This window comes from Arachis ipaensis, chromosome B7, assembly GCF_059453495.1.
Source record: "Arachis ipaensis isolate K30076 ecotype BB chromosome B7, ASM5945349v1, whole genome shotgun sequence".
In the NCBI taxonomy this organism is placed as follows: domain Eukaryota; kingdom Viridiplantae; phylum Streptophyta; class Magnoliopsida; order Fabales; family Fabaceae; genus Arachis; species Arachis ipaensis.
The window spans coordinates 100,205,079-100,232,069 of NC_142442.1; the positions used below are offsets into that span (position 1 = coordinate 100,205,079).

Sequence of the window (26,991 nt, forward strand, 5' to 3'; positions counted from 1 at the left end):
TAAGAGGGTCCCCACACTCGGACCTTGTCCAGTGTGCCTCTCTTAAAACTCTTCTTTTTGAACTTCAGCCACACTTTCGTCTATGACATCACACTGGAAGATAGAACGATCTTCTGGGGGGTTGTTAATAACTCCATTCAGATTGAAGATCACTATGCGGCCATCTATTTCAAAGGAGTATGTTCCTGAAAAAGCATCCAATTTGAATTTTGATGTCTTCAGGAATCGTCTTCAAAGTAGGATTGATGATGGCTTATCTGAATCATTATGGGGCATCTCCAAGATATAAAAATCTGTGGGAAATGTGAGCCCTTTAATATTCACCAAAACATCTTCAGCAACTCCAGCCACTGTAATAATGCTTTTATCTACTAACACAAAACGAGCTGCCGACCTTTTTAAGGGAGGGAGCCTCAAAACATCATATATGGACAAAGGCATTATACTGACACATGCTCCTAAATCACACATGCAATCATAAATTACTATGCCACCAATAGTACAACTAACTATGCAAGGACCTGGATCACTACATTTTTCAGGTAATCCTCCTATTAAAGCAGATATAGAACTACCTAAAGGAATAGTTTCTAATTCATTAATCTTGTCTTTATGGATACATAAGTCTTTTAGAAACTTTTCATATTTAGGTACCTGCTGAATAACATCAAAAAGGGGAACAGTTACCTCAACCTTTTTGAATATTTCTACCATTTTAGGATCAGGTTCTAGCTGCTTCCTGGGCTTCCTTGCAAGCTGTGGAAATGGAATGGGAACAGTGGGTTCCGTGGTGCCTGCACCTTTTGGTGCTTCTTCCTGTGGTTGAGCTATCTCTTCTTCAGCTATGTCCTGTATATCCTCTTCCTTTTCAACATCTTCGACTTCTACCACCTCTTTAGCTGAGGTGTATTCTGGTGAGCTTGGTTCCTCTTGATTCCTCTCCTGCAGTGTGGTTCCGGACCTCAGGGTGATGGCATTAATGTCTCCCTTTGGATTGGGTAATGGTTGAGAGGGGATTCCAGTGGTGCTTGAAGGTTGGTTGCTGGAATTTTGTGTTGAACCAAGCTGTGTCATAAAAGCTTGCAGAGTAGAGGTGAGACCATTCAGACTGGTGTTAATAGTGTTCACGATGGTACTTTCCATGCCCAGTTGTCTTTTCTCAAAAGCTTGTAATAAATCTTCATTAGAAGATACCGAAGAATGAGTAAATTGAGAGGTTTGCTGCTGATTGTTCGGTGGTCCTTGGTTTTACCTCAGGTGAGGTGCTCGGTAAGGTTGATTTTGTTGTCTGTTGTTGTTATTATTCCACCTCTGACTTCCCTGATTATCTCTGCCTCTCCTGTTATTGTTGTCCCTCCAATTCTGGTTTGAATTGTCCTGCCATCCATGGTTATTATTTCCACTTTGATTGTACCCTTGGTTGGGGCGGTCATAAAAGTTATGAGTGGATGCCACCATGTTGTCTTCTTGTTGGAGCTGCGGGCATTCATCAGTGTAATGGCTGTAATCAGCACAAATTCCGCAAATTCTTTGTGGGAGTAGTTGTTGGTTTTGCTGCGGTTGAGTTTGCTGAGCTTGTTGATTCAACTGCATTTGCTTCAGCAGGTTGGTCATCTCACAGATGCTTTGAGTTAGAGCAGCAGTCTCTCTGCCAGAAGATACTTCTGCAACGGCTTTTGAACAGCCTTGTTTCTGTCTGTGGTTCCGAGTAGATTCATCTAAATCACTGATCAATTGCCAAGCTTCATTAGTGGTTTTGTACTTCTTCATAGACATTGCTGGCACTTTCCAATGTGGTCTTATCTTGGGGCCTCATACCTTGTGTGATATAGCTGAGTAGCACGATCTTGTCAATCATGTGGTGGGGGCATGCTTCCAGAAGATTATTGAAGCGCTCCCAGTATTCAAAGAAAGTCTCATTGTCTTCCTGAACAATTGTAGATATATCCTTCCTCAGTTTATCAGTAACTTCAGATGGGAAGAATTTCTCCAGAAACTCCTTTCTGAGTGTATCTTAGTTGGACACATTTGCTATAGGTTGAGTGTAGTACCACTCTCTTGCTTTTCCCTCAAGAGAGAACGGAAAAGCTTTCAGCAGAATTGAAGTTTCATCAGTGCCATCACGCCTGACAGTAGAACAGGCTGCCTGGAAATCTCTCAAGTGCTTGATAGGCTCTTGAGCAGGTAGGCCATGAAACTTGGGCATCAAATTTAACAGTGCGGTCTTTATTTCAAAATCCGTAGCTACCGCTAGATGATGCGCTTGAAACGGTTGCATTGTAAAATCAGGAGCTCCTTCCTCCTGAATGGTAACTCTTCTAGCTGCCATGTTTTCTGCACGTAAAACAACCGAATTAGTAGAACGGGGACTGGTTTCTTCCTCAGATTCACCTTCAGATCCGCCCTCAGAGCGGGCTAACCTACGCTGTTCTCGCCTTATTCGTGAAATAGTCCTTTCAATTTCAGGATCGAATATTAGCAAGCGCGGATCAGGAAGTGAACGCGTCATTTGGCGGAAGAAACATGCAGCTCATAGTAGCAAAATTAAATAAAATGCAAAAAAATAAATTCTAATTAATAAAATTAGCACTCTATTGCAACCCCCTGGCAACGGCGCCAAAAATTGATGGGAAGCAGAAGCTGGTGAATTAAAAATTTATTAAAATGGTTACGTTGCATGTATAGTTCTTAACTCACCGAAAATCTGCCTATCAATTTAGAAATATGTCACAGAGAGTTTAAATTAAAATTACTGGGAGTTTTAAGTCCCAGGTCGTCTCCCAACGAGTTGCAGAAAAGTGTGCTGTTTTATTAATCAGATGTTCCAAGAAGTTGAGCTAAGTAAATTGGAATTTAAATTGAGGAATTTTAAATAATATAAATAAAAGCCTTGACTGGGAATTGATTGGTTAGAATCTCTATCATTGATGGTGTGATTGTAAGATTAATTTATAATTAATGGTTATTCTGTTTGGTTATCCTTTACTAGGTAAGGGAAAGTCAAACAAGTTAGAATGCCAGATCTGTTCACAAGTTGCAACCTACTTAGTTCAAAGGGATTGGCGTCGGTGACAGGATAGCAATCCAACATTTAACCCAATTACTAATTTTCTTTCAATCCTTCCAACTCAAGAGTTCCTTTTAATCAACTCCCCATCAAGTAAGGAAACTACTCACGCATTGTAAATAAAGAATCCATAGCACATGAAAGGGAATTAAAAGAAGACATGATTATTGGAATTGAAATTGAATAAAAAAAGAAATAAACCTTGCATTAAATAATCATAAAAGTACCTGAATGACAAAATTGAACAAAACAAAGAACATGGAAGAATAAAACCAAGTTAAGAAAACAAAACTAGAATGATGAAGCCTTGATGAGGGAAATAACTCTTCTCAATGTTCCAATGCTCAGATCAATTCAAAATTAGAATCCTAAATACCTAGAGAGAAAAACCTAAGAGAGTGAAACCTAGATCTAAAACTGTCTCTGAATGAATGTCTATTGTTTCTGCATATTCTCTGACTCTAGTCTGCTGTTCCGGGCCGAGAACCGGGCCGAAATAAGGTCCAAAATTGCCCCCAGCGAATCCTGCAGATTATGCAGATCGCACATGTCACGCGATCGCGTCATCCATGCGGACGCGTCGCTTGCGCTTTTTCCTCTCCACGTGTCCGCGTCATCTACGCTACCGCGTCACTTGCGCTTTCCAATTCGCGCGGCCACGCAAGCCATGTGGCCGCGTCACTGCGATTTGTGCTCCTTCGTGCGGTCGCGTGAGCCATGCGACCGCGTCACTTCTCGCTGGTTATCTCCTCAAATTCTTGTGTTCCTTCCATTTTTGCTAGCTTCCTCTCCAATCTCCATCTCATTCATGCCCTATAAAGCCTGAAACACTTGACACACAGATCACGGCATCGAATGGAATAAAGGAGAATTAAAATTAAATAATTAAAGTCTCTAGGAAGCAATTTTCAAACATGTACTGAATTTAGGAAGGAAATCTAAATGCATGCTAAATTGATGAATAAGTGGGTAAGGATCATGACAAAACCACACAATTAAACACAATATAAATTATAAAATAGTGGTTTATCATTCTTACTTTGATCATGGTTCCTAGTGATCCATGCATTGGCATAGAACTCTTGAACCATTAGGATGCCGACTTGTTGGATGGGGTTTGTTAGAACTTCCCAACCTCTTCTTTGGATTTCATGTCGGATCTCCGGATACTCATTCTTCTTGAGCTTGGAAGGGACCTCGGGGATCACCTTCTTCTTGACCACAACGTCATAGAAGTGGTCTTGATGAGCTTTGGAGATGAATCTTTCCATCTCCCATGACTCGGAGGTGGAAGCTTTTGTCTTCCTTTTCCCTTTTCTAGAGGATTCTCCGGTCTTGGGTGCCATCAATGGTAATGGAAAAACAAAAAGCTTATGTTTTTACCACACCAAACTTAGAATATTGCTTGCCCTCGAGCAAGAGAAGAAAGAATAGATGAAGAAGAAGAAGAAGAAAATATGGAGGAGAGGGGGGAGGGGTGTATTCGGCCATAAGGGTGGGTTTTGGGTGGGAAATTGATTTTTAATTTTAAAGGTAGGTGGGGTTTATGAGGTAGGTTTATGGGGAAGAGTGGATGGATGTGAGTGGTGAAGTGGTTATAGGGAAGAGAGATTGAGGTGATTGGTGAGGAGTTTTGGGGAAGAGTGTTTATGGGATTGTGTGAAAGAGGGGTGAGAAGAAGTGAGTGGAGGTAGATGGGGATCCTGTGGGGTCCACAGATCCTGAGGTGTTCAAGGACTTACAACCTTGCACCAAATTAGGCATGCAAAATACCCTTGCACACAACTCTGGGCGTTCAGCGCCAGATTGGTTCTTGTTCTGGGCGTTGAACGCCCATTTGTTGCCCATTTCTGGCGTTGAACGCCAAAACCATGCTTGTTCTGGGCGTTCAGCGCCAGCTCTTCTCCAGGGTGTAATTCTGGAGTTTAAACGCCCAGATGCTGCCCATTTTGGGCGTTCAGCGCCAGAACCATGCTCTGTTCTGGCGTTGAACGCCAGCCAGATGCTTCTTACTGGCGTTTAAACGCCAGTAAGGTCTTCCTCCAGGGTGTGATTTTTCTTCTGCTGTTTTTGATTCCGTTTTCAATTTTTATATTTATTTTGTGATTCCAAATGATCATGAACCTAATAAAATATGAAAGAACAAGAAAAATAAAATTAGATAAATAAAAATTGGGTTGCCTCCCAACAAGCGCTTCTTTAATGTCAATAGCTTAACAGTGGGCTCTCATGGAGCCTCACAGATATTTAGAGCATTGTTGAGACTTCCCAACACCAAACTTAGAGTTTGGATATGGGAGTTCAACACCAAACTTAGAGTTTGGTTGTGGCCTCCCAACACCAAACTTAGAGTTTGACTGTGGGGGCTCTGGTTGACTCTGTTTTGAGAGAAGCTTACTGTGCCTCTTTTCCATGTTTACAGAAGGGTAACCTTGAGTTGTAAACACAAGGGAGTCCTCATCAATTGAAGGACTAATTTACCTCTGTCAACATCAATCACAGCTCTTGCTGTGGCTAGGAAAGGTCTTCCAAGGATGATGGACTTCAACCTTTACTAACACGTCCTCTACTTGTCCATAAGCCTGTTTTCTTGAATTGTCTGCCATCTCTAATGAGATTTTAGTAGCTTGCACCCCAAAGATTCACAGTTTCTCTATTACAGAGAGGGGCATGAGGTTTATCCCTAAACCAAGGTCACACAGAGCCTTTTCAAAGATCATGTTGCCTATGGTACAAGGTATTACGAACTTTCCAGGATCCTTTTCTTCTGAGGCAATGTCAGTTGATCCAGATCACTTAGTTCATTGGTGAACAAGGGAGGTTCATCTTCCCAAGTCTCAATACCAAATAATTTGGCATTCAACTTCATGATTGCACCAAGGTACTTGGTAACTTGCTCTTCATTAAGATCCTCATTCTCTTCAGAAGATGAATACTCGTCAGAGCTCATGAAAGGCATAAGGAGGTTCAATGGAATCTCTATGGTCTCTAGATGAGTCTCAGATTCCTTTGGTTCCTCAAAGGGAAACTCCTTATTGATCACTGGACGTCCCAGGAGGTCTTCCTCACTGGGATTTACGTCCTCCCCTTCCTCTCCAGGTTCGGCCGTGTTGACTATGTTAATGGCCTTGCACTCTCCTTTTGGATTTTCTTCTGTATTGCTTGGGAGAGTACTAGGAGGGATTTCAGTGATCCTTTTACTCAGCTGGCCCACTTGTGCCTCTAAATTTCTAATGGAGGACGTTGTTTCATTCATGAAACTTACAGTGGCCTTAGATAGATCAGAGACTAAGTTTGCTAAATTAGAGGTATTTTGTTCAGAGTTCTCTGTCTATTGCTGAGTGGATGATGGAAAAGGTTTACTATTGTTAAACCTATTTCTTCCACCATTATTAAAGCCTTGTTGAGGCTTTTGTTGATCCTTCCATGAGAGAATTGGGTGATTTCTCCATGAGGGGTTATAGGTGTTTCCATAAGGTTCACCCATGTAATTCACCTCTGCTATTGCAGGGTTTTCAGGATCATAAGCTTCTTCTTTAGAAGATGCCTCTTGAGTACTGTTGGATGCAACTTGCATTCCATTCAGACTCTGAGAAATCAATTTGACTTGCTGAGTCAATATTTTATTTTGAGCCAATATGGCATTCAGAGTATCAATTTCAAGAACTCCCTTCTTCATAGGCGTCCCATTACTCACAGGATTCCTCTCAGAAGTGTACATGAACTGGTTATTAGTAACCATGTCAATGAGTTCTTGAGCTTCTGCAGGCGTTTTCTTTAGGTGAATGGATTCACCTGCAGAAGTATCCAATGACATTTTAGCAAATTCAAATAGACCATCATAGAATATATCCAGGATGGTCCATTCTGAAAGCATGTCAGAAGGACACTTTTTGGTCAGTTCTTTGTATCTCTCCCAAGCTTCATAGAGGGATTCACCTTCTTTCTGTCTGAAGGTCTGAACATCCACTCTAAGCTTACTCAGTTTTTGAGGAGGAAAGAACTTGGCTAAGAAAGCCTTGACCAGCTTATCCCAAGAGTTTAGGCTATCTTTGGGTTGAGAGTCCAACCATATTCTAGCTCTGTCTCTCACAGCAAAAGGGAAAAGCATGAGCCTGTAGACTTCAGGATCTACTCCATTAGTCTTAACAGTATCACAGATCTGCAAGAATTTAGTTAAGAACTGAAAAGTATCTTCAGATGGAAGTCCATGAAACTTGCAGTTCTGCTGCATCAGAGAAACTAATTGAGGTATCAGCTCAAAATTGTTTGCTCCAATGGCAGGAATGGAGATGCTTCTTCCATGTAAATTGGAATTAGGTGCAGTAAAGTCACCAAGCATCCTCCTTGTATTATTATTATTTTCGACTGCCATCTCCTCTTCCTGTTCGAAAATTTCTGAAAGGTGCTTGCTGGATTGTTGTAATTTAGCTTCTCTTAGTTTCCTCTTCAGAGTCCTTTCAGGTTCTGGATCTGCTTCAACAAGAATGTTCTTGTCTTTGCTCCTTCTCATATGAAAAAGAGGGACAGAAAAATAATAATAATAGGGGTCCTTTTTACCACAGTATAGAGGTCCCTGTGTGAGTAGAAGAAAAGAAGAAGAAAAAATTCGAACACAGATGGAAGAGGGGGTTCGAATTTGGGTGAGATGAAGTGTTAGTAGATGAATAAATAAATAGAAGGAGATAAGAGAGAGAGAGAGAATTTTCGAAAATAATTTTTGAAAAAGAGTTAGTGATTTTCGAAAATAGTTTTTGAAAAAGGTTAGTAATTTTCGAGAATTAAAATCAAAAATTAAAATAATTAGTTAATTAAAAAGAAATTTTGAAAAAGAGGGAAGATATTTTCGAAAATTAGAGAGAGAGAGTTAGTTAGGTAGTTTTGAAAAAGATAAGAAACAAACAAAAAGTTAGTTAGTTAGTTGAAACAAATTTGAAAATCAATTTTGAAAAGATAAGAAGATAAGAAGTTAGAAAGGATATTTTAAAATCAAATTTTGAAAAAGATAAGATAAAGAGATATTTTTGAAAAGATATGATTGAAATTAGTTTTGAAAAAGATTTGATTTTTAAAATCACAATTAATGACTTGATTCACAAGAAATCACAAGATATGATTCTAGAACTCAAAGTTTGAATCTTTCTTAACAAGCAAGTAACAAACTTGAAATTTTTGAATCAAAACATTAATTGATGATGTTATTTTCGAAAATATGTTGTAAAATTAAGAAAAATATTTTTAAAAAATATTTTTTTGAAATTTTTGAAAATAGATAAGAAAAATGAAAAAGATTTGATTTTTGAAAAAGATTTTGAAAAAGATAAGATTTTTAAATTGAAAATTTCATTTGACTCATAAAAACAACTAGATTTTAAAAATTTTTGAAAAAGTCAAATATAATTTTCGAAATTTTAAGAGAGAAAAAGGGGAAGATATTTTTTTTTTATTTTTTTGAATTTTTATGATGAGAGAGAAAAACATGAAAATGATGCAATGCAAAAAAATTTTTAGATCGAGACAATGAATGCATGCAAGAATGCTATGAATGTCAAGATGAACACCAAGAAGACTTTGAATATCAAGATGAACATCAAGAACTTATTTTTGAAAAATTTTAATGCAAAGAAAACATGCAAGACACCAAACTTAAAAATTTTTCATGTATAGACACTATGAATGCAAGAATGCATATGAAAAACAAGAAAAGACACAAAACATGAAAACATCAAGATCAAACAAGAAGACTTACCAAGAACAACTAGAAGATCATGAAGAACACTATGAATGCATGAATTTTTCGAAAAATGCAAGATGAATATGCAATTGACACCAAACTTTCAACTTGACTCAAGACTCAAACAAGAAACATGAAATATTTTTTATTTTTATGATTTTTTATTTTTTTGGATTTTTGTATATTTTTTTCGGAAAAACATATAGGAAAAAGAAAATAAGGATTTCAAAATTTTTTTAATATGAATTCCAGGAATCTTGTATTTTTAGTCTAAAGCTCCAATCCGAGGGTTAGGCATGGCTTAATAGCCAGCCAAGCTTTAGTATGTAACTCAGACATGCCACGGCTGACATTCCAATTAACTTGCCTCTATGCTGATGGTTGGAAGCCCTTATGTAAAAGAATTAGACATGGCTTTACAGCCAGCCAGGCTTCAACATGCTTCATGAAACTCTAGAATTCATTCTTAAAAATTCTGAAGAAAAATATATTTTTGAAAAGATTTATTTTTTTTTTCGAAAACAGATGAGAAATTTCTGAAAGGTTTTTGAAAAATTTTTTAAAATAAAACAAAAAGGAAATTACCTAATCTGAGCAACAAGATGAACCGTCAGTTGTTCAAACTCGAACAATCCCCGGCAACGGCGCCAAAAACTTGATGCACGAAATTGTGATCTCAGGCAACGGCGCTAGAAACTCTGTACGCACGTCTTAATAAATCATTTTTCATTCACAACTTCGATACAACTAACCAGCAAGTGCACTAGGTCGTCCAAGTAATAAACCTTACGTGAGTAAGGGTCGATCCCACGGAGATTGTTGGTATGAAGCAAGCTATGGTCACCTTGTAAATCTCAGTCAGGCGGATATCAAATAGTTATGGAGTTTTCGAATATTAATAATAAATAGAAAATAAGGATAGAAATACTTATGTAATTCATTGGTTAGAATTTCAGATAAGCATATAGAGATGCATTCGTTCCTCTGAACCTCTGCTTTCCTGCTGTCTTCATCCAATCAGTCTTACTCCTTTCCATGGCTGGCTTTATGTAAGGACATCACCGTTGTCAATGGCTACTTTTTATCCTCTCTGGAAAATGGTCCGATGCGCTGTCACTGCATGGCTAATCGTCTGGAGGCATCACCCTTGTCAATGGCTGCATCCCATCCTCTTGTAAAAATGGTCCAAATGCTCTGTCACAGCATGGCTAATCATCTGAGGTTCTCGATCATACTGGAATAGGATTCACCCTCCTTTTGCGTCTGTCACTACGCCCAGCACTCGCGAGTTTGAAGTTCGTCACAGTCATTCAATCCCAGAGTCCTACTCGAAATACCACAGACATGGTTTAGACTTTCCGGACTCTCATGAATGCCGCCATCAATCTAGCTTATACCACGAATTTTCTGATTAAGAGATCCAAGAGATACTCATTCAATCTAAGGTGGAACGGAAGTGGTTGTCAGGCACGCGTTCGTGGGGGAATGATGACGATTGTCACGTTCATCACATTCAGGTTGAAGTCCGAATGAATATCTTAGAAGCGGAATAAGTTGAATTGAATAGAAAAACAGTAGTACTTTGCATTAATCTTTGAGGAACAGCAGAGCTCCACACCTTAATTTATGGAGTGCAGAAACTCTACCGTATGAAAATACATAAGTGATAATGGTTCAGGCATGGCCGAATGGCCAGCCTCCATGAATGTCTAAGATAGCATAAAACTGATCAAAGATGTCTAATACAATAGTAAAAAGTCCTATTTATAATAAACTAGTTACTAGGGTTTACAGAAGTAAGTAATTGATGCATAAATCCACTTCCGGGGCCCACTTGGTGTGTGCTTGGGCTGAGCTTGAATGTTACACGTGTAGAGGTCAATCTTGGAGTTGAACGCCAGTTTGTAACATATTTCTGGCGTTCAACTCTGGCTTGTGACGTGTTTCTGGCGTTTAACTCCAGACAGCAGCATAGAACTGCCGTTCAACGCCCTTTTACGTCGTCTAAACTCGGCCAAAGTATGGACTATTATATATTGCTGGAAAGCCCTGGATGTCTACTTTCCAACGCAAGTGGACGCGCGCCATGTTAAGTTCTGTAGCTCCAGAAAATCCACTTTGAGTGCAGGGAGGTCAGAATCCAACAGCATCAGCAGTCCTTCTTCAACCTCTGAATCTGATTTTTGCTCAAGTCCCTCAATTTCAGCCAGAAAATACCTGAAATCACAGAAAAACACACAAACTCATTGTAAAGTCCAGAAATGTGAATTTAACATAAAAACTAATGAAAACATCCCTAAAAGTAACTAAATTCTACTAAAAACATACTAAAAACAATGCCAAAAAGCGTATAAATTATCCGCTCATCAGAATGCTATTTTCTCTTGGTCTTGAGGGTCTACTACAATTTGGTTATAACCTGAATAGCCATCCAAAAAGCAGTAGTATTCATGACCTACTAGTCTCTCTAGCATCTGGTCTATGAATGGTAAAGGAAAATGATCCTTCCTGGTGGCTGTATTGATCCTTCTGTAGTTAATACACATACGCCACCCTGTAACTGTTCTTGTAGGAACCAGTTCATTCTTTTCATTATGAACCACTGTCATGCCTCCCTTCTTGGAGACAACTTAGATAGGGCTCACCCAAGGGCTATCAGAAATAGGATAAATAATCCCAGCCTCCAGTAACTTAGTGACCTCTTTCTGCACCACCTCCTTCATGGCTGCATTTAGCCACCTCTGTCCACTGGCTTAACATCATCCTCCAATAGTATCTTGTGCATGCATCTTGCTGGGCTAATGCCCTTAAGATCACTTATGGACCAACCAAGAGCTGTCTTGTGTGTCCTTAGCACTTGAATGAGTGCTTTCTCTTCCTGTGGACTTAAAGCAGAGCTTATGATAACCGGAAAAGTGTCACCTTCTCCCAGAAATGCATATTTTAGGGATGGTGGTAGTGGTTTTAGCTCGGAGTTAGGAGGCTTATCCTCTTCCTGAGGAGTTTTCAGAGGTTCTTCTGTTCTCTCTGGTTCCTCCAGATCAGGCTGAACATCCTTAAAAATGTCCTCTAGCTCTGATTCAAGACTCTCAGTCATATTGACCTCTTCCACCAAGGAGTCAATAACATCTGTGCTCAGGCAGTCTTTTGGTGTGTCTGGATGCTGCATAACTTTGACAGCATTCAACTTAAACTCATCCTCATTGACTCTCAGAGTTATCTCTCCTCTTTGGATGTCAATGAGGGTTCGTCCAGTTGCTAGGAAAGGTCTTCCTAGAATGAGAGTTGCACTCTTGTGCTCCTCCATTTCCAGCACTACAAAGTCAGTAGGAAAGGCAAATGGCCCAACCTTGACAATCATGTCCTCAATTATGCCTGATGGGATTTCGATGGAGCCATCAGCAAGTTGGAGGCATATCCGGGTTTGTTTAACTTCATCAGTCAAACCAAGCTTTTTGATAGTGGATACAGGTATTAGGTTGATACTTGCCCCAGGGTCACACAGAGCTGTCTTGGTACAAGCATCCTCTAATGAGCATGGTATCATAATACTTCCAGGATCTTTAAGCTTCTCTGGTAAGCTTTTCAGAATGACTGCACTGCATTCTTCAGTGAGGAAAACTTTTTCAGTTTCTCTCAATCCTTCTTATGGCTTAAGATCTCTTTCATGAACTTATCATAAGAGGGTATTTGCTCAAGTGCCTCTGCAAACGGAATCTTTATTTCAAGAGTCCTGAGGTAGTCTGCAAAGCGTGCAAATTGCTTATCCTGTTCCGCTTGGCGGAGTTTCTGAGGATAAGGCATCTTGGCTTTATATTCTTTAACCTTGGTTGCTGCAGGTTTATTTCCTATAGAAGTGGTTGGAGAAGCCTGCTTAAGGGGGTTGTTATCAGCACTTGCAAGTGTCTGACCCCTTTGTGGCATTTGAACGCCAGAATTAGGGGTTGCATGGGCATTTAACGCCAGATTGCCACCCTTTTCTGGGGTCTAGACGCCAGAATTAGCTGTCCCTTGGGCGTTTAACGCCACTTTTTCACCCTTTTCTGGCGTTTGAACACTAGAATCATTCCTCTCTGGGCTCTTACTGTCCTCAAAGGGATTTTGGGCAGTGGTTTGGTTATCCTTTGTCAGTTGTTCCTTTCTTTGCTTCCTGCTACCTTCGATTGATACATTCAGTGTTTTTCCACTCCTTAATTGAATAGCTTGGCATTCTTCTGTTATCTGTTCAGATTGCTGCTGTCTTGTCTGATCCAATTGTGCTTCCATACTTTGGTTAGCATTTTTAGCGTCTTGGAGCATCTCTTTGAATTCTGCGAATTGTTTTGTTATGATAAGTAATTGCTGATTGAGTTCAGCAACTTGTTCTGGAGGACTAAGTTCAGTGGATACTGCTTTAGCCTCTTCTTTTAAGGAGGACTCACTACTCAAGTACAGATGCTGATTTCTAGCAACTGTATCAATGAGCTCTTGAGCCTCTTCAATTGTCTTTCTCATATGTATAGATCCACCAGCTGAGTGATCTAGAGATATTTGAGCTTTTTCTGTAAGCCCATAGTAAAAGATGTCTAACTGCACCCACTCTGAAAACATTTCAAAGGGGCATTTCCTTAGCATCCCTCTGTACCTCTCCCAGGCATTATAAAGGGATTCATCATCCTCTTGTTTAAAGCCTTGGATGTCCAGCCTTAGCTGTGTCATCCTTTTTGGAGGGTAATATTGATTCAGGAATTTGTCTGATAACTATTTCCATGTTCTTATGCTTGCTGTGGGATGGTTATTTAACCACCTCTTAGCTTGATCTTTTACAGCAAATGAAAACAGTAATAATCTGTAGACATCCTGATCTACTTTTTTATCACGTACTGTGTCAGTAATTTGTAAGAACTGTGCCAAAAACTCAGTAGTTCTTCTTGTGGAAGACCGGAATATTAGCAATTTTGCTGCACCATGATAATGAGCTGAGAATTTAGCTCAAAACTGCTTGCTCTGATGGGGGTATACAGATACTACTCCCGTATGCAGCAGTAATGGGGTTAGCATATGACCCCAGAGTCCTTCTAGACTATTCATTTCCACTTAGCTCCATGATGGAGAAAAGGAAATTGATGTGAATTGCAAATAAAATATATTTTTATTTTTATTTTATTTAATTAAAAATAGCCGAATAAATAAAAAAAAGTAAGGTAAAATAAAATAATTGGAAAATAAAATATAGATTTCGAAAACTAAAAAAAAAGAAAAAGAAATTCGAAAAATAAAGTAATCAATTAGTAAAAAAATTTGAAAAACTTTGGATATGATTTCTGAAAAATATTTTGAATTTTAAAATTTTAAAACTAAGATGAGATAAAATAAAAATTTGAAAATAAAAATCTGAATTTTTTAAATGAAGTTTTCGAAAATTCAATTAAATAAAGAGAAAAGATATTTTTGAATTTAATGAGGAAAAAGAAAAACAATAAAATGACACCAAACTTAGAATTTTTAGATCAAAACAAAGAAAACTAATAAGAAAACTTTGAATGTCAAGATGAACACCAAGAACAAATTTTAAAAATTTTTAAGAAATTAGAAACACAAAGGACACCAAACTTAAAAAATTTTTATATTTTGGACACTAATAATTCGAAAATGTATAAGATAGACAGCAACAATCACCAAACAAGAAATTTTAAAGATCAAATAAGGAAAATTATCAAGAACAATTTGAATATCAATAAAGAACTAAGAACATATAATTCAAAAATTCAAAGAAAAATAAAATCATGCAATTGACACCAAACTTAAAATATGAAACTAAACTCAAACAGAAGACTAAATTATGAGTTACTGGTTTTTTTTAAAATTTTTTAAAATAGTTTAGAAAAATAAAATAAGAATTTTAAAATTTTAACCCAAAACTATAACAGAAGACTCAATGTTAGTGACTATAAACCAAAAAGGCAAATTTTCCTAATCTAAGCAACAAAATAAACCGTCAGTTGTCCAAACTCGAACAATCCCCAGCAACGGCGCCAAAAACTTGGTGTACGAAATTGTGATTACACTTTTCACAACTCCGCACAACTAACCAGCAAGTGCACTGGGTCGTCCAAGTAATACCTTACGTGAGTAAGGGTCGATCCCACGGAGATTGTTGGCTTGAAGCAAGCTATGGTTATTTTGTAAATCTTAGTCAAGAGATTAATGATAAGAGTGGTTATATTTATGAAAAATAAATAACATAAAATAAACAGTACTTGTGATTCAGTAATGAGAAACAAGCTGAGGTTCCGGAGATGCTCTATCATCTGAATCTCTGCTTTTCTACTGTCTTCTTCTCCAAACACGCATGGCCTCCTTCCATAGCAGGATGTATGATCTTCTCGGATGAAAAATACCAAGCGCTGTCACCGCACGGCTAATCATCTGTCGATTCTCACTAGCGTCGGAATAGGACCATTATCCTTTTGCACACTGTCACTGCTCCCAACATTCGCGAGTTTGAAGCTCGTCACAGTCATCCCCTTCCAGATCCTACTCGGAATACCACAGACAAGGTTTAGACTTTCTGGATCCCAGGAATACTGCCAATGATTCTAGCCTATACCACGAAGGTTCTAACCTCCGGACTCGGTCCGTTGATTAGAAACCCAAGAGATACGCACTCAAGCTATCGTCCAAGGACTACGTTGAGCTCAGATAGAATGGACTGGTTGTCAGGCACACGTTCATAGGGTTGAGGATAATGATGAGTGTCACGGATCATCATATTCTCCATATTGAAGTATGAGTGAGTATCTTAGAATAGAATCAAGCGTGATTGAATAGAAAAAAGTAGTAATTGCATTAATCCATTGAAACATAGTAGAGCTCCTCACCCCACCTCTGGGGTTTAGAGACTCATGCCATCAAAGGTACAATATGAAATGTAAAAAATGTCATAAGTTACAAAATGAATCTCTAAAAGTAGTTTTTATACTAGACTAGTAACTTAGGTTTATAGAAAATGAGTAGCTAAGTGCAGATAGTGCAGAATTCCACTTCCAGGACTCACTTGGTGCATGCCTAGGCTGAGCTTTTAAGCTTTCACGTTCATATGCCCAAAGTTGGCGTTAAATGCCACCCTAGGTGCCAGAATGGGCGTTTATCGCCGAAAAAGGTGCCAGTTCTGGCGTTTTACACCAGAAAGTTTTAGGCTGACTTTGGATGCTAGTTTGGGCCATCAAATCTTACGCAAAGTATGGACTATTATATATTGCTGGAAAGCCTAGGATGCCTAATTTCCAACGCAATTGAGATCCCGCCAATTGGACTTCTGTAGCTCGAGAAAATCCATTTCGAGTGCAGGAGGATCAGAATCCAACAGCATCTGCAGTCCTTTTTCAACCTCTGAATCAAATTTTTGCTCAGATCCCTCAATTTTAGTTAGAAAATACCTGAAATTATAGAAAGACACACAAACTCATAGTAAAATAAAGAAATGTGATTTTTGAATAAAAACTAATAAAAATATAATAAAAAGTAACTAAAACATACTAAAAACTATATAAAAACAATGCCAAAAAGGGTATAAATTATCTGCTCATCAATAGGGCAACATGATTGGTGCACAAAATTGTGATCTCCAGGCTCGAACAAATCCTGGTAATGGCTCCAAAGCTTGGTGCTCTGATCTTAATTCATAATTGTCACAACTTCGATACAACTAACCAGCAAGTGCACTGGGTCGTCCAAGTAATACCTTACGTGAGTAAGGGTCGAATCCCACGGAGATTGTTGGTATGAAGCAAGCTATGGTCACCTTGTAAATCTCAGTCAGGCAGATATAAAGTGATAATGGTGTTTTTGAATTTAATATAATAAGATAGAGATAGAAATACTTATGTAAATCATTGGTAGGAATTTCAGATAAGCGAATGGAGATGCTTTTCGTTCCTCTGAACCTCTGCTTTCCTGCTATCTTTATCCAATCAGTCTTACTCCTTTCCATGGCTGGCTTTATGTGATACATCACCACTGTCAATGGCTACTTTCGGTCATCTCTCGGGAAAATGATCCAATGCCCTGTCACGGCACGGCTAATCGTCTGGAGGCATCATCCTTGTCAATGGCTTCATCTTATCCTCTCAGTGAAGAATATGCTCACGCACCCTGTCACGGCACGGCTATTCATCTGTTGGTTCTCGATCATGCTGGAATAGGATTTACTATCCTTTTGCGTCTGTCACTAACGCCCTGCAAACGCGAGTTAGGAGCTCGTCACAGTCATTCAATCATTGAATCCTACTCGGAATACCACGGACAAGGTTTAGACTTTCCGGATTCTCTTGAATGCCACCATCATTCTAGCTTACGCCACGAAGATTCTGGTTAGGAGATCTAAGAGATATTCATTCTAGCTTAATTCATGTAGAACAGAAGTGTTTGTCAGGCACGCGTTCATAAGGGAGAAGGATGATGAGCGTCACACATAATCATCACCTTCATCACGTTCTTGGGTGCGAATGGATATCTTAGAAGCGAAATAAGAAGAATTGAATAGAAAACAGTAGTACTTTGCATTAATCTTTGAGGAACAGCAGAGCTCCACACCTTAATCTATGGAGTGTAGAAACTCTACCGTTAAAAAATACATAAGTGAAAGGTCCAGGCATGGCCGAGAGGCCAGCCCCTCTGATCTAAGAACCAGGCATCCAAAGATGATCCTAAGATCCTAAGATGATCAAAAGATTCCTAATACAATAGTAAAAGGTCCTATTTATAATAAACTAGCTACTAGGGTTTACATGAGTAAGTAATTGATGCATAAATCCACTTCCGGGGCCCACTTGGTGTGTGTTTGGGCTGAGCCTGAGTGTTGCACGTGCAGAGGCCATTTGTGGAGTTGAACGCCAGTTTCTGTGCCAGTTTGGGCGTTCAACTCTGGTTTTGGATCCTTTTCTGGCGCTGGACGCCAGATTTGGGCAGAAGGCTGGCGTTGAACGCCAGTTTACGTCGTCTATTCTTGACCAAAGTATGGACTATTATATATTGCTGGAAAGCCCTGGATGTCTACTTTTCAACGCAATTATAAGCGCGCCATTTCGAGTTCTGTAGCTCCAGAAAATCCACTTTGAGTGCAGGGAGGTCAGAATCCAACAGCATCAACAGTCCTTTTTCAACCTCTGAATCTGATTTTTGCTCAAGTCCCTCAATTTCAGCCAGAAAATACCTGAAATTACAGAAAAACACACAAACTCCTAGTAAAGTCCAGAAATGTGAATTTAACATAAAAACTAATGAAAACATCCCTAAAAGTAACTAGATCCTACTAAAAACATACTAAAAACAATGCCAAAAAGCGTATAAATTATCAGCTCATCACAACACCAAACTTAAATTGTTGCTTGTCCCCAAGCAACTGAAAATCAAATAGGATAAAAAGAAGAAAATATACTATAAATTCCAAACTATCAATGAAACATAGCTCCAATCATATGAGCGGGACTTATAGCTTTTTGCCTCTTGAATAGTTTTGGCATCTCACTTTATCCATTGAGGTTCAGAATGATTGGCATCTATAGGAACTTCAGATTTCGAATAGTGTTATTGACTCTCCTAGTTCAGTATGATGATTCTTGAACACAGCTTCTTTATGAGTCTTGGCCGTGGCCCTAAGCACTTTGTTTTCCAGTATTACCACCGGATACATAAATGCCACAGACACATAATTGGGTGAACCTTTTCAGATTGTGACTCAGCTTTGCTAAAGTCCCCAATTAGAGGTGTCCAGGGTTCTTAAGCACACTCTTCTTTTGCTTTGGACCTTGACTTTAACCGCTCAGTCTCAAGTTTTCACTTGACACCTACACGCCACAAGCACATGGTTAGGGACAGCTTGGTTTAGCCGCTTAGACCGGGATTTTATTCCTTTAGGCCCTCCTATCCACTGATGCTCAAAGCCTTGGGATCCTTTTTATTGCCCTTGCCTTTTGGTTTTAAGGGTTATTGGCTTTTTCTGCTTGCTTTTTCTTTTTCTTTCTGTATTTTTTTTTCGCCTATTTTTTTCTTTTTTCTTCTTTTTTTTTTTTTTCTGCAAGCTTTGTTCTTTGCTGCTTTTTCTTGCTTCAAGAATCATTTTTATGATTTTTCAGATTATCAAATAACATGTCTCCTAGTCATCATTCTTTCAAGAGCCAACATATTTAACATTCTTAAACAACAACTTCAAAAGACATATGCACTGTTCAAGCATACATTCAGAAAACAAGAAGCATTGTCACCACATCAATATAATTAAACTAAGTTCAAGGATAAATTCGAAACTCATGTACTTCTTGTTCTTTTGAATTAAACAGTTTTTATTTAAGAGAGGTGATGGATTCATAGGACATTTATAACTTTAAGACAAAGTTACTAACTACTAATGATCATGTAATGAAGACACAAACATAGATAAGCAAATAACATAGAAAACGAAAAACAGAAGGAAGAAGAACAAGGAATGAATCCACCTTAGTGATGGTGGCGTTTCCTTCTTGAGGAACCAATGATGTCCTTGAGCTCTTCTATGTCTCTTCCTTGTCTTTGTTGCTCCTCCCTCATTGCTTTTTGATATTCTCTTATTTCAAGCAGCATGATGGAGTGCTCTTGATGTTCCACCCTTAGTTGTCCCATATTGGAACTCAATTCTTCTAGGGAGGTGTTGATGTGCTCCCAATAATTTTGTGGAGCAAAGTGCATTTGAGGCATGTCAGGGATCTCATGGAAATGAGCTTCTTGCGCCTCTTGAGCTCCATGACTGGGCTCTCTTGCTTGCTCCATCTTTTTCTTAGTGATGGGCTTGTCCTCTTTGATGAGGATATCTCCCTCTATGTCAATCCCAGCTGAATTGCATAGGTGGCAAATGAGGTGAGGGAAGGCTAACCTTGCCATAGTGGAGGACTTGTCAGCCACCTTGTAGAGTTCTTGAGGTATAATCTCATGAACTTCCACCTCTTCTCCAATCATGATGTTATGGATCATGATGACCCGGTCTATAGTAACTTCAGACCGGTTGCTAGTGGGAATGATTGAGCATTGAATAAACTCCAACCATCCTCTAGCTATAGGCTTGAGGTCCAATCTTCTTAGTTGAACCGGCTTGCCTTTGGAGTCAATCTTCCATTGAGCTCCTTCTACACATATGTCCATAAGGACTTGGTCCAACCTTTGATCAAAGTTGACTCTTCTTGTGTAGGGGCGTGCGTTCTCTTCCATGTATGGCAAGTTGAACGCCAACCTCACATTCTCCGGACTAAAATCTAAGTATTTCCCCCGAACCATTGTAACATAGTTCTTTGGATCCGGGTTCTTACTTTGATCATGGTTCTTGGTGATCCATGCATTGGCATAGAACTCTTGAACCATTAAGATGCCGACTTGTTGGATGGGATTTGTTAGAACTTCCCAACCTCTTCTTTGAATTTCATGTCGGATCTCCGGATACTCATTTCTTTTGAGTTTAAAAGGGACCTCAGGGATCACCTTTTTCTTGGCCACAACATCATAGAAGTGGTCTTGATGGGCTTTGGAGATGAACCTTTCCATCTCCCATGACTCGGATGTGGAAGCTTTTGTCTTCCCTTTCCCTCTTCTAGAGGATTCTCCGGTCTTAGATGCCATCAATGGTAATGGAAAAACAAAAAAGCTATGCTTTTACCACACCAAACTTAGAATATTGCTCGCCCTCGAGCAATAAACAAAAGAATAGAAGAAGAAGAAGAAGAAGAAATATGGAGAGGGAGAGGGAGATGTGGTTTCGGCCAAGAGGAGTGTAGAGGGGTGTGTTGTGTGAATTTGAAGAAGAATGGAGGGCTTTATATAGGGAAGGGAAGGGGGGTTAAGGTTCGGCCATATGGGTGGGTTTGGGTGGGAAATTGGTTTTGAATTTTGAAGGTAGGTGGAGTTTATGAGGTAGGTTTATGGGGAAGAGGAGATGGATGTGAGTGGTGAAGGTTTAGTGGGGAAGAGAGATTGAGGTGATTGGTGAGGGGTTTTTAGGGAAGAGTGTTTATGGGGTTGTGTGAAAGAGAGTGGTGAAAAGAAGTGAGTGGAGGTAGGTGGGGATCCTGTGGGGTCCACAGATCCTGAGTGGATCCTGTGGGGTCCACAGATCCTGAGGTTTTCAAGGATTTACATCCCTGCACCCCTTAGGCATGTAAAAATGCCTTTGTATCCAACTCTGGGCGTTCAGCGCCAGGTTGGTGGCCATTTTGGGCGTTCAACGCCCATTTGTGTGCCATTTCTGGCGTTGAACGCCAGAACCATGCCTGTTCTGGCATTCAACGCCCAGAAGCTGCCCATTTTGGGCGTTCAGCGCCAGAACCATGCTCTGTTCTGGCGCTGAACGCCAGACAGATGCTCCTCCTGGGTGTGATTTTTCTTCTGCTATTTTGGATTCCGTTTTCAATTTTTATATTTATTTTGTGACTCCACATGATCATGAACCTAAGAAAACATGAAAAACAATAAAAATAAGAGTTAGACAAACATTGGGTTGCCTCCCAACAAGCGCTTCTTTAATGTCAATAGCTTGACAGTGGGCTCTCATGGAGCCTCACAGATGTGCAGAGCTTTGTTGAGACTCTCCAACACCAAACTTAGAGTTTGGATATGGGAGTTCAACACCAAACTTAGAGTTTGGTTGTGGCCTCCCAACACCAAACTTAGAGTTTGACTGTGGGGGCTCTGGTTGACTCTGCTTTGAGAGAAGCTTTTCAAGCTTCCTCTCCATGGTTGCAGAGGGAGATCCTTGAGTTTTGAATAAAAGGGAGTTCTCATTCCATTGAAGGAGTATTTCTCCTCTGTCAACATCAATCACAGCTCTTGCTGTGGCCAGGAAAGGTCTTCCTAGGATGATGGATTCATCCTCTTCCTTTCCAGTATTCAGGACTATGAAATCAGCAGGGATGTAAAGGCCCTCAACCTTTACTAATACATCTTCTACTTGTCCATAAGCCTGTCTTCTTGAGCTGTCTGCCATCTCTAATGAGATTTTAGCAGCTTGCACCCCATATATTCCCAGTTTCTCTATTACAGAGAGGGGCATGAGGTTTATTCCCGAACCAAGGTCACACAGAGCCTTAAAGATCATGGTGCCTATGGTACAGGGTATTATGAACTTTCCAGGATCCTGTCTCTTCTGAGGCAATGTCAGTTGATCCAGATCACTTAGTTCATTGATGAACAAGGGAGGTTCAACTTCCCAAGCATCAATGCCAAATAATTTGGCATTCAGCTTCATGATTGCACCAAGAAACTTGGCAGTTTGCTCTTCAGTAACATCCTCATTCTCTTCAGAAGAGGAATACTCATCAGAGCTCATGAAGGGCATAAGGAGGTTTAATGGAATCTCTATGGTCTCTAGATGAGCCTCAGAGTCCTTTGATTCCCCAGAGGGAAGCTCCTTGTTGATCACTGGACGTCCCAGGAGGTCTTCCTCCTTGGGATTCACGTCCTCTCCTCTCCTCTCAGGTTCGGCCATGGCACTTATGTCAATGGCCTTGCACTCTCCTTTTGGGTTCTCTTCTGTATTGCTTGGGAGAGTACTAGGAGGGATTTCAGTGATCCTTTTACTCAGCTGGCCCACTTGTGCTTCCAGATTTCTAATGGAAGATCTTGTTTCATTCATGAATCTTACAGTGGCCTTAGATAGATCAGAGACTAGATTTGCTAAATTAGAAGCATTTTGTTCAGAGTTCTCTGTCTGTTGCTGAGTTGATGATGGAAAAGGCTTGCTATTGCTAAACCTGTTTCTTCCACCATTATTAAAGCCTTGTTGAGGCTTTTGATCCTTCCATGAGAAATTTGGATGATTTCTCCATGTTGAGTTATAGGTGTTTCCATAAGGTTCACCTATGTAATTTACCTCTGCTATTGCAGGGTTCTCAGGATCATAAGCTTCTGCAGGAGAAGCCTCTTGAGTACTGTTGGATGCAGCTTGCATTCCATGCAGACTCTGAGAGATCATATTGACTTGCTGAGTCAATATTTTATTCTGAGCCAATATGGCATTCAGAGTATCAATCTCAAGAACTCCCTTCTTCATAGGCGTCCCATTGCTCACAGGATTCCTTTCAGAAGTGTACATGAACTGGTTATTAGCAACCATGTCAATGAGTTCTTGAGCTTCTGCAGGCGTTTTCTTTAGGTGAATGGATCCACCTGCAGAAGTGTCCAGTGACATCTTTGATAGCTCAGATAAACCATCATAGAATATATCCAGGATGGTCCATTCTGAAAGCATGTCAGAAGGACACTTTTTGGTCAACTGTTTGTATCTTTCCCAAGCTTCATAGAGAGATTCACCTTCTTTCTGTCTGAAGGTTTGAACATCAGCTCTAATCTTGCTCAGCTTTTGAGGAGGAAAGTACTTGGCTAAGAAAGCCGTGACCAGCTTATCCCAAGAGTTCAGGCTGTCTTTGGGTTGAGAATCCAACCATAATCTAGCTCTGTCTCTTATAGCAAAAGGGAAAAGCATGAGCCTGTAGACTTCAGGATCTACTCCATTAGTCTTAACAGTATCACATATCTGCAAGAATTCAGTTAAGAACTGAAAAGGATCTTCAGATGGAAGTCCATGAAACTTGCAGTTCTGCTGCATCAGAGAAACTAATTGAGGTTTCAGCTCAAAGTTGTTTGCTCCAATGGCAGGAATGGAGATGCTTCTTCCATGTAAATTGGAATTAGGTGCAGTGAAGTCACCAAGCATCTTCCTTATATTATTATTATTTTCGGCTGCCATCTCCTTTTCCTGTTTGAAAATTTCTGAAAGGTTATCTCTGGATTGTTGTATTTTAGCTTCTCTTAATTTTTTTTCTTCAGAGTCCTTTCAGGTTCTGGATCTGCTTTAACAAGAATGTTCTTGTCCTTGCTCCTGCTCATATGACAAAGAAGAAGGCACAGAAAAATAATAATAATAATGGGGATCCTTTATACCACAGTATAGGGATTCCTATGTGAGTGGAAGAAGAGGGGGAGATAAAGGATGTGATGTAAAGGAAGAAACACAACTGTACGAATGGAAGAGATGTGAGATGAGATGTTAGGATATGAATGAATAAATAGAATGAGATGGGGGAGGGATAATTTTCGAAAATTATTTTGAAAAAAAGTTAGTGATTTTTGAAAAATGGTTTTTGAAAAAGTTTAGTATTTTTTCGAATTTTTTTTTTTGAAATTAAAAAAAAATAAAAATAAGCTTAATTAGTTAATAAAAAAGAAATTTTTGAAAAAGGGGGAAGATATTTTCGAAAATTGAGAGGGAGAATTAGTTAGGTGGTTTTGAAAAAGTTAAGAAACAAACAAAAAGTTAGTTAGTTAGTTGAAACAAATTTTGAAAAGATAAGAAGTTAGGAAGTTAGAGAAGATATTTTGAAATCAAATTTTGAAAAAGATAAGATAAGAAGATATTTTTTTTGAAAAGATATGATAGAAATTAGTTTTTGAAAAAGATTTGATTTTTAAAATCACAATTAATGACTTGATTCATAAGAAATCACAAGATATGATTCTAGAACTTAAAGTTTGAATCTTTCTTAACAAGCAAGTAACAAACTTCAAATTTTTGAATCAAAACTTTAATTGATTATGTTATTTTCGAAAATTATGATATAAAATAAGAAAAAGGTTTTTGAAAATTATTTTTTTGGAATTTTCGAAAATAATCATGAATTTTGAAAAAGATTTTGAATTTTGAAAAAGATTTTGAAAAAGATAAGATTTTCAAATTGACAATTTGATTTGACTCATAAGAAACAACTTGATTTTAAAAATTTTTGAAAAAGTCAACTCAAATTTTTGAATTTGATGAGAGAAAAAGGGGAAGATATTTTTTTTTTGATTTTTTGAATTTTTATGAAAACATGAAAATTATGCAATGCATGAAATTTTTAGATCAAAACAATGAATGCATGCAAGAATGCTATGAATGTCAAGATGAACACCAAGAACACTATGAAGATCATGATGAACATCAAGAACATATTTTTTTGAAAAATTTTTAATGCAAAGAAAACATGCAAGACACCAAACTTAGAATTCTTTAATGCTTATGCACTAAGAATTCAAGAATGCATATGATAAACATGAAAAGACACAAAACAAAAAAATCATCAAGATCAAACAAGAAGACTTACCAAGAACAACTTGAAGATCATGAAGAACACTATGAATGCATGATATTTTCGAAAAAATGCAAGATGCATATGCAAGTGACACCAAACTTATGATATGACTCAAGACTCAAACAAGAAATACAAAATATTTTTGATTTTTATGATTTTCTAATTTTTTTGGATTTTTATTTTATATTTTTTGAAAAACTATTTTGAAAAAGAAAAATAAGGATTCCAAAATTTTCAATATGAATTCCAGGAATCTTATGCTCTAAAGCTCCAATCAAAGGGTCAGGCATGGCTTAATAGCCAGCCAAGCTTTAGTATGTAACTCAGACATGACACGCCTGACATTCCTTACATTCAACAGCCAATTGGCTAAGAAAGATAAAGAAGCTCTTCTCTTGGGTATAAGGATTGAGACATGGCTTTACAGCCAGCCAGGCTTCAATCATGCTTCATGAAACACTAGAATTCATTCTTAAAAATTCTGAAGCCATAGAATAATTTATTTTTGAAAACATTTTTTTTTCAAAAATTTATTTGAAGAAAAACGAAAACAAAGAAAATTTTTTTTTTGAAAAATTTTTGAAAATAAAATAAAGAGAAAATTACCTAATCTGAGCAACAAGATGAACCGTCAGTTGTCCAAACTCGAACAATCCCCGGCAACGGCGCTAAAAACTTGGTGCACGAAATTGTGATCTCCAGGCTCGAACAAATCCTGGTAATGGCTCCAAAGCTTGGTGCTCTAATCTTAATTCATAATTGTCACAACTTCGATACAACTAACCAGCAAGTGCACTGGGTCGTCCAAGTAATACCTTACGTGAGTAAGGGTCGAATCCCACGGAGATTGTTGGTATGAAGCAAGCTATGGTCACCTTGTAAATCTCAGTCAGGCAGATATAAAGTGATAATGGTGTTTTTGAATTTAATATAATAAGATAGAGATAGAAATACTTATGTAAATCATTGGTAGGAATTTCAGATAAGCGAATGGAGATGCTTTTCGTTCCTCTGAACCTCTGCTTTCCTGCTATCTTTATCCAATCAGTCTTACTCCTTTCCATGGCTGGCTTTATGTGATACATCACCACTGTCAATGGCTACTTTCGGTCATCTCTCGGGAAAATGATCCAATGCCCTGTCATGGCACGGCTAATCGTCTGGAGGCATCACCCTTGTCAATGGCTTCATCTTATCCTCTCAGTGAATAATATGCTCACGCACCCTATCACGGCACGGCTATTCATCTGTTGGTTCTTGATCATGCTGGAATAGGATTTACTATCCTTTTGCGTCTGTCACTAACGCCCTGCAATCGCGAGTTAGGAGCTCGTCACAGTCATTCAATCATTGAATCCTACTCGGAATACCACGAACAAGGTTTAGACTTTCCGGATTCTCTTGAATGCCGCCATCATTCTAGCTTACGCCACGAAGATTCTGGTTAGGAGATCTAAGAGATATTCATTCTAGCTTAATTCATGTAGAACAGAAGTGTTTGTCAGGCACGCGTTCATAGGGGAGAAGGATGATGAGCGTCACACATAATCATCACCTTCATCACGTTCTTGGGTGCGAATGGATATCTTAGAAGCGAAATAAGAAGAATTGAATAGAAAACAGTAGTACTTTGCATTAATCTTTGAGGAACAGCAGAGCTCCACACCTTAATCTATGGAGTGTAGAAACTCTACCGTTAAAAAATACATAAGTGAAAGGTCCAGGCATGGCCGAGAGGCCAGCCCCTCTGATCTAAGAACCAGGCGTCCAAAGATGATCCTAAGATCCTAAGATGATCAAAAGATGCCTAATACAATAGTAAAAGGTCCTATTTATAATAAACTAGCTACTAGGGTTTACATGAGTAAGTAATTGATGCATAAATCCACTTCCGGGGCCCACTTGGTGTGTGTTTGGGCTGAGCCTGAGTGTTGCACGTGCAGAGGCCATTTGTGGAGTTGAACGCCAGTTTCTGTGCCAGTTTGGGCGTTCAACTCTGGTTTTGGATCCTTTTCTGGCGCTGGACGCCAGATTTGGGCAGAAGGCTGGCGTTGAAAGCCAGT

The 26,991-nt window shown here is 38.9% G+C and overlaps 2 non-coding genes and 1 pseudogene across 2 annotated transcripts; 2 read left to right on the forward strand and 1 right to left on the reverse strand.

The window, feature by feature from the left end:
• LOC148553510 (uncharacterized) overlaps positions 1-26,991 on the reverse strand; it is a 91,154-nt pseudogene that overhangs the window by 17,218 nt on the left and 46,945 nt on the right.
• On the forward strand, positions 1,853-1,960 carry LOC148553511 (small nucleolar RNA R71). The gene has a single exon (XR_015893162.1). It is a non-coding gene; the product is annotated as a small nucleolar RNA R71 (small nucleolar RNA).
• LOC148553512 (small nucleolar RNA R71) lies at positions 6,939-7,046 on the forward strand. The gene has a single exon (XR_015892803.1). It is a non-coding gene; the product is annotated as a small nucleolar RNA R71 (small nucleolar RNA).